We start from the raw sequence: 7,282 nt of genomic DNA, 5'->3' as shown, positions 1-7,282 counted from the left end.
ATATTTTTACTATGGCCTTTAGATTTCACCATAGCAAAGGCTGCTTACAGGCATGAATGAAACCCAGAAGAGTATTAGTATTTAGAAAAGTCTCAGAATATCATGATTCATTGCAAATTGGCTTTGTTTTCCTTCAGTTCTACATCAGTGTTTCTCAGGGGTAGCCTTGAGCTTTCTCATTATTTTCTTATTTGCCTTTACATCACAATAGTAATATAATTGTTAATTCATGATGATATCAAAACACAACATTTTCAGGGTGCTTGAATGGTTCAATGGGTTAAGCCTCTGCCTTCGGCTCAGGTCATTTTCTCAGGGTCCTGGGATCGAGCCCCACATTGGGCTCTCTGCTCAGCAGGGAGCCTGCTTCCCCCTCTCTCTCTGCCTGCCTCTATGCCTACTTGTGATCTCTTTTTCTGTCAAATAAATAAATAGAATCTTAAAAACAAAACAAAACAAACCAAAAAAACCAACCTTTTCTGTGACTGGAAAAAGCTTCACACAGAGGGTGACACTTGAAGGGGAACTTGAAGCACAGGTATAAACCAAGGTATATATTTGATTGAGCACTTAATGTATGCCAAAAATGTATTATCTCATTCAATCCTCATTATTGGCATTATTATTGTCCTCATTTTACAGATGAAAAATTCAGACACACACAGGTTAAGTAAGTTACCTACAATGATTCAGCTAGAAAGTAGCCAAACTGGGCTTCATGTTCAGTCAGCCAGACTTCAGCATTCAAATTCTAGATAGAGTATTAAAAGGTGTGAGGGGTCTTATGCATACCAAGAAAAGAAAAACAAAATGCAAAGATCCCAATATGTGAAGTTTTTGTATTGAGCAAGAATGAGGATTTCAGTGCAGCTCAAATGTAAGTTATATTAAGAGATAGGCTGGAGGTGAGATGAATGTCTTGTGGACAATAACTGGGAGAACAAAGAAGATTTGGTAATAGGCAGATAACATTAACATCTGAATGTTAAAATATGAAATAAATGGGTCATAGTTGAGATATAAAATCATTTTGAATAGACTGATTCTTTCCAAGGTTGAGACTTGATTGTAATCTGATTAAAGACATCAACATCTATTTTTTATAGTCAATCCCAATATTGTTTCAACAACAGAATTACACAGAAGTATCGGAAGCAAACAGCTACATCCTGTATGCAACATAAACCAGTGGGAAGAGGATGATGAATCTAAAACATTCATCAGAATATCAGAATATAATGAGGCTGTTGGTACTATCATCAAACTAAGAAAGTCAGTGAGTTGCATTTTTGTAGAAAAATCCTTCTTTTCCAGTAAAATTTTATCCATAAATTCAATCTTCGACACAGAAGAAAGTCGAGCTGTTTAGATAAGACAGGCTTAGAGGACCTAGATCCCAGGGAACTCCCTTTCACGCCTGTAATAATGATGTAATTAATTTTGCAACAAACTACCTGCTTTGTTGTTGAATCTGAGTTCACTGTGAAACTTTCTGATTATGAATTTTCCTTTCATATAGATTTGATTATAGGGAAGCTATACACTGAGCAGAAAAACAGTCAGGGTCTGTCTTTAGAGTCTGGGATGCATCTGTGCAAAAAAACCAGCCCATCTGATGTATTTCTCATGGAAATTAATGTTAGCATTCTAGTCTGTATATTGGTTTCTTTTGAGTGTAGATACCTTGACTCAGTCATATTTTGGTATACTCCTAATTTGCATTTCTAATCCTAAAAAGACATGAAGATGGGATCCTTCTCTAGGTTACTCTATACCAGCTCATTGCTATCTTTTTCAAAACAACCATGTGCCATACCATGAAATTTAAATTTAATCTGTCAGCAACGGAGAGCCAATATTTTTTTTTTTAAGTGAGAGATTTGCACCTATATTTTAGGAACTATTTAGAACTATTAAGTTATGGATAGCAAAGGGGTGCAGATCATTTCATCTTTAAGTCTCATCTAATATCACATGATTGGAATCATGCAAACTGTACATGGGAAGCTCACTCCGTGTCCACACTAGTTAAAAGTTAGAAATGTAGTAATGATCAAAACAAACACAAATCTCTGTTTTCATGGTCCTTACAACGTAGAAGGAACTACAAATGAAATATAAACAAGGACAGAAAAAAAGCAAAGTATTAACAGAGTAGGGGTTGGCCACCTTCAACAGATGTGGCCTATTACCTGTTTTTGAAAATGAAGTTTTGTTGATGGACAGCCACACCCACTTGCTGAAGTATCGTTTATGGCTGACTTCATACTTCAATGGCCGAGCTGAGTGGTTGCAACAGAGACAATCTGGCCTGCATGCTTCAAATATTTACTATCTAGCCCTTCGGAGAAAGGTTTCTTGACCCTTGATGTAAGTACTACTGTTTGCAGCAAATGCAATGGAGCAAAATAAAGCAGAGAAAGGGGATAGGATGTGAGGGAACTTCTAATATATAATGTAATATAGCATAATTTAACAGTGTAACATAATATATGCTGAATGAATAAATATGGTGTTTGGAGAAAACGTCACTGAGAAGGTGTATCTGAGAAAATACTACTTACCTTCCAAATCAATCCAGTTGACATATTTTATGGTTAATCTTTCTGTGGATAACATCTCCAATTCAATGATAAATTCTCTGTATTAGTGCCTTATTATTTGGCGCTTGTTCAATTGCAACAGCACTGTGGCTTGGCTGTTCAACATCTATCGCTCCTCCCAGTGATCTATCCCACTCTATTTATCCGGACGAACTGGTTTGAATTATTTCCCTCCCTCCTCAAAAAGCTTCTGCAAATTTTGTAACTACAGGTTGAAAGTCTAAAACTCCTCCTTCGCTAAAATCTCTTGCACAGTAACATTTCCCAGATTATTTATCTGTTCCCAGAGCCAAATTGTGCTCCTCATTGTCTCTCTGTCATTTACTTCTAGTGCCTGACTTGTCCTTCCTCCTCAACCTTGCAGGACACAAACACGAGAAGCTATCAATGGAAAGCAGAAAGCTGACAGGGGAGAGGGAGTGTGGCCCTAGAGAGATTTCTGGTGAAAAAAAAAAAAAAAGCCGTCCAGGGAGAGAGAAGAGCAGGTCAGAGCCCAGTGGTCTGAGGAGCAGGCAGAAGGCTGAGCTGTGCAGAGCATCACAAGAGTAAAGACTGGAAGGTGAAGTAAGACAGGTACAGAAGGAGGCAGGAAAAAAGTCGGTTAGTAAGAACTTAGACTGGGACTCTGAGTGAGATGAGAGCCAATGAGGATGTTGACGAGCTGTGAATCCACAAAGAGGTACTCTGCTTCCAGTATGAAGGGCTGATGGCTGGCGGCTGGGTTGTGCTACTCTACAGAAACAGGGGTAAAGTAGGGAATAAGTTAGGAGTGTTGAAATAATGGCATGAACTCTGTTGGCTTCTTGGACCACAGTGGTAACTGTGATAGAGAAATTGTTGGATGCTGGGTGGTTGTGAAAGTAGAGCCTACAGGGTATTTGGGTGGACTGTATGAAGGGCCAAAAAAAAAAAAAAAAAGAAAATGGAACTGAGGGATCCAAAGTTCTAGCCTAAGTACCCAGAATTACAGAGGTAATATCTACTGAAATAAAAATAGTGACGGAGGAAAAGGAACTTTGCATACTGAGTCTGACATGTCTTTTAGATCTTCAAGTAAACATAGCTGAGTGGGAATTTGAATACAGGAGTACTGAGATCAAGACACAAGTTCTGACCAAAAATGGAAATATGATGGTACCTACATATTCATATTTCCATCGCAGAGGTTTATAATTATTGTGTGGAAGACGCAAAAGTACTCCTAATTATCTGAAATTGGACTCTACATTCATTCCATATAAAAACAAAAAAGTATTCTGTGCACAGTTTTAATATATCTTGAATTTCTCTGGAATGCAACTATTATGTAAATCAAAGAAATACTGCCATTAGTTTTGTTCTGAAGTTTCAAAAGGAATTATTCTCCATTTTGGAACTTTATATTGCTGATAGAATGCTACTTGGGGAACTGAATCACCTACAACCCACCTGTACTCATTTGCCCTTGGAACTATTGCTTGTACACTGTTTTGATGTATAGAAGCAAGCATTTCGTCTCAGGACACTAATGTCATTATACCCGAGCACTTACATATTATAATGTTTTTTGTTTTGTTATCTTTTCATTTTTTGACTTTACATTATAGTGACTACATTATTATATACAAGTTTGTTTTATTTCCATTTTCTATTATTTCCAAAGCTTTCAGGTTTTAATGATTTTTTCAACCTCTTCCTGCAAGGTCCTTCCTCTCCATCTCTGCTGGAAAACTCAGATATGGCAGGCATATGTGTGTATGGACTGATTCAGTTTAATGATCCTGAAGAGTCTTCCTATTCAGGAGGAGAAAGATGTGTTGCATTTTATAGGGTTGAAAACCCCTGCATTCCCCTGAGCTCTCAGAATAGCCTGTTCCAATTCCTCAGCACACATCAGGGGAAGCCTCCAGCCCTGCTCGTGGAAAACTCTCAGGAGACGGGGACAGATGATGAATGAGACACAGTTAATGAAGCACACAATGGGCATTAGCCAAACCATACGGCTGGGCTAGCCTTGTGGATTTTTGCTTTTGCTCCATTGATTTCAGCTTTAAGTAAATCTAAAAATGGCAAAATTAGCATTCCTACCACCATTCTTCAAAGGCATAAATAAAATGGACAGTTCACCTCTATCCAGTTCTCTAAGTTGAGCCATTTACTTTTTGCTCTTTTCTCCAATATGCCACCAGTCCCTCTCACGCCAAGCCCTGCTCTGGAAATGACGCCGGATGAAATTTTTATTTTCCTTTGTCATCAATTATAATTCACCAGCAGATGCCTCAAGCCTCCTTGTTTGTTTAAATAGGCACAGTTAATCTGATAATGGATCCTCCAGGTTTCACCTTTTCTTCCGTGTCATATTCGGGTGTTTTATTTCTCCTATTTATGCACTGAAAGCCCAATGTGTTTTCCCTGACAAATAAATTCATGGCTGCGGATTTGAAGTGTATTCAGAATGTACTTTCTTAAGCAGGCCTTAGAAAACTCTCAAATCCTTTTTTAGTCATTTGAGGTAACACTGCCCATTTAGAAAACATGGGGCCCAAGAAAGGAGGTTAATCCAAGGCCAGGAAGATTTGAAATGAAGCGGTACAAGCATATAGACCATTCACACCAAGGCAACAGAAACATGAGGGCTTAACCACCAGGTGGCCACCAAAGAAAATAGCACATGCAGAATGAATTGTCAGCAAGTCCAGTTTACTTGGATGCAGAGCTCAGCACAGACTATCTTTAAGTGGTTAATTTTTTTTTTAAGTATCTCTACTTGGGTCTGAAATATAGATTTAGAAATCTGGCTATCCAAATGCACCAGCAAAAGAGAGCTTTTACAAGTCGTAACAGCCCAAGTACAAGAGTGCATGCGTGTGTGTGTGTGTGTGTGTGTGTGTGTATGTATGTGCATGCATGTGTGGGATGTATGTGTGCATGTATGTGTTCATAAATTTATGTTGTGTGTGTGCCTGTTTCTCTATATGTGTGTGTGCTTGTATATATGTATATGGCAGCAATCACAGGAATTTGGCTTCCAGTCATGTCAGAACTGATTACATGTATCACGGGGTTTTTTTCCCCTCATATTATTGCCTTTTTACAGGAACTGAAATATTATTGTTTCTTGTTGCAGGAATTTTCACATATAGCTTCTTCTACCTAGAATGAAGTGACACTCATTCTTTAAGTGGCTGATTCCAACACATTATTCAGTTTTTATCAAATCTATAAATTGCTCAGAAAGACTTTTCTTAACACGCAGCTCTGAAGCATAATGCCTGTAATGGGCTCTCTTGTACTAATTTTTATTTTCCTTCAGCGCACTTATGGAAATTTGTGATGCTTTATGCATTTGTTCAATTGTTTAATGCCAGTTTCTCCTGCAAAACTGCCAGCTTCACTGGGAAGTGAAAAAGCTAAGGGCCTTTTCTGTTTTGTTTACCACTATTAGCTCATCACCTATAGAAGTCCAACAAAGAGTACCTATGAAGACGTAAATATTGGAGATCTGAAGGAATTAGGAAGGGGGACATGGGAATGAATGTGCAAAATAATATTTTAGAGAATCTTTAACATTCACATTTCCTCTTTTTAAAACTCTTCCTGAATACATTCAAGTTGAAATAACAATAAAGGAATGATTACGTGATATGGTAATTTATTTTTTATTTGTTTGTTTGCTATCCTTTGTGGACATTAGCTCCTGGGTTCCTTAACTTAGCAGTTCAATTGCACTCCCTTTGTCTATGAGAGTTAATTTATCATTGAGATAGTTATATTCTGTGGAGTGGCTTTTGGTTCTCAAATGAAGGAGAGTGTGAAAGAGAGAAAAAGTCATCTCCAGAGACTATCATTGTGTGTGGACCTCAATGAACATAGTCTAATTCCCATTCCTACTACTCTTCTGGCTGGGACTATGGATGAACTACTCATTTCTCCAATTCTTTCAAGAGTAAAATCAGGAAAATTCTGGGTTAATCCAAACATTCATCCTCTCCACTTTATAACCTGAGCTGCTAGAGAAAAATAGAAGAAAATCTACTGGGGTCACTGTCAACAGAACAACTCAACACAACATTAGCCGATATACTGGCTATCTCTCCACACCTTCCTAATCCTCTCCTTATTCCATTCCAGAAGCAATTTGTCTATGCCTTCATCAGAATCTCTAGACACACAGCATTGGCCAGTGTTCTGCACTGAAGACAACAGAAAACACTGCCTAAGTAAATAAAGTGTTGCCAAGTCTAGAAATAGTTCATGGAATTGTCCAAAAGAGCTGAAGAAGCAAGAACAGATTTGGGCTATGGGTCAAGGAATAACTTCCAGAGCCATATCATAGACCAGGCCCATCAAAGAAGCCCTTCCAAGGTCACAGAACTTTCGAATCAGAAATATATAACCTCAGCTGTGCTCAGAACTTTGTTGCTTTGTATAATCTATGTGGAAAACTGATGTCCTGGGTCCTGCCTTTCTATGTGTAACTCTGTTCCAAATCAGTCTTTCATAGTACAATTTCACTTAAAAGCCTAAACAAATGTCTAGTCCCTAACAGCAAGGGAGTTTTGGGTCTGGACCGAGAGGGAGGATGTTCTGCCAAAACAAGATTTATACTATGACAGACTCTCAAATGTGGAAAGGGCCTTCAAAGTGTGGGAGGCTGCCACAAATAACACGCAATCAAAATACTTGCCATACTGGGTTGT

This window comes from Mustela nivalis (assembly GCF_964662115.1).
Source record: "Mustela nivalis genome assembly, chromosome: 9".
In the NCBI taxonomy this organism is placed as follows: Eukaryota; Metazoa; Chordata; class Mammalia; order Carnivora; family Mustelidae; genus Mustela; species Mustela nivalis.
This window is presented reverse-complemented; position numbering follows the sequence as displayed.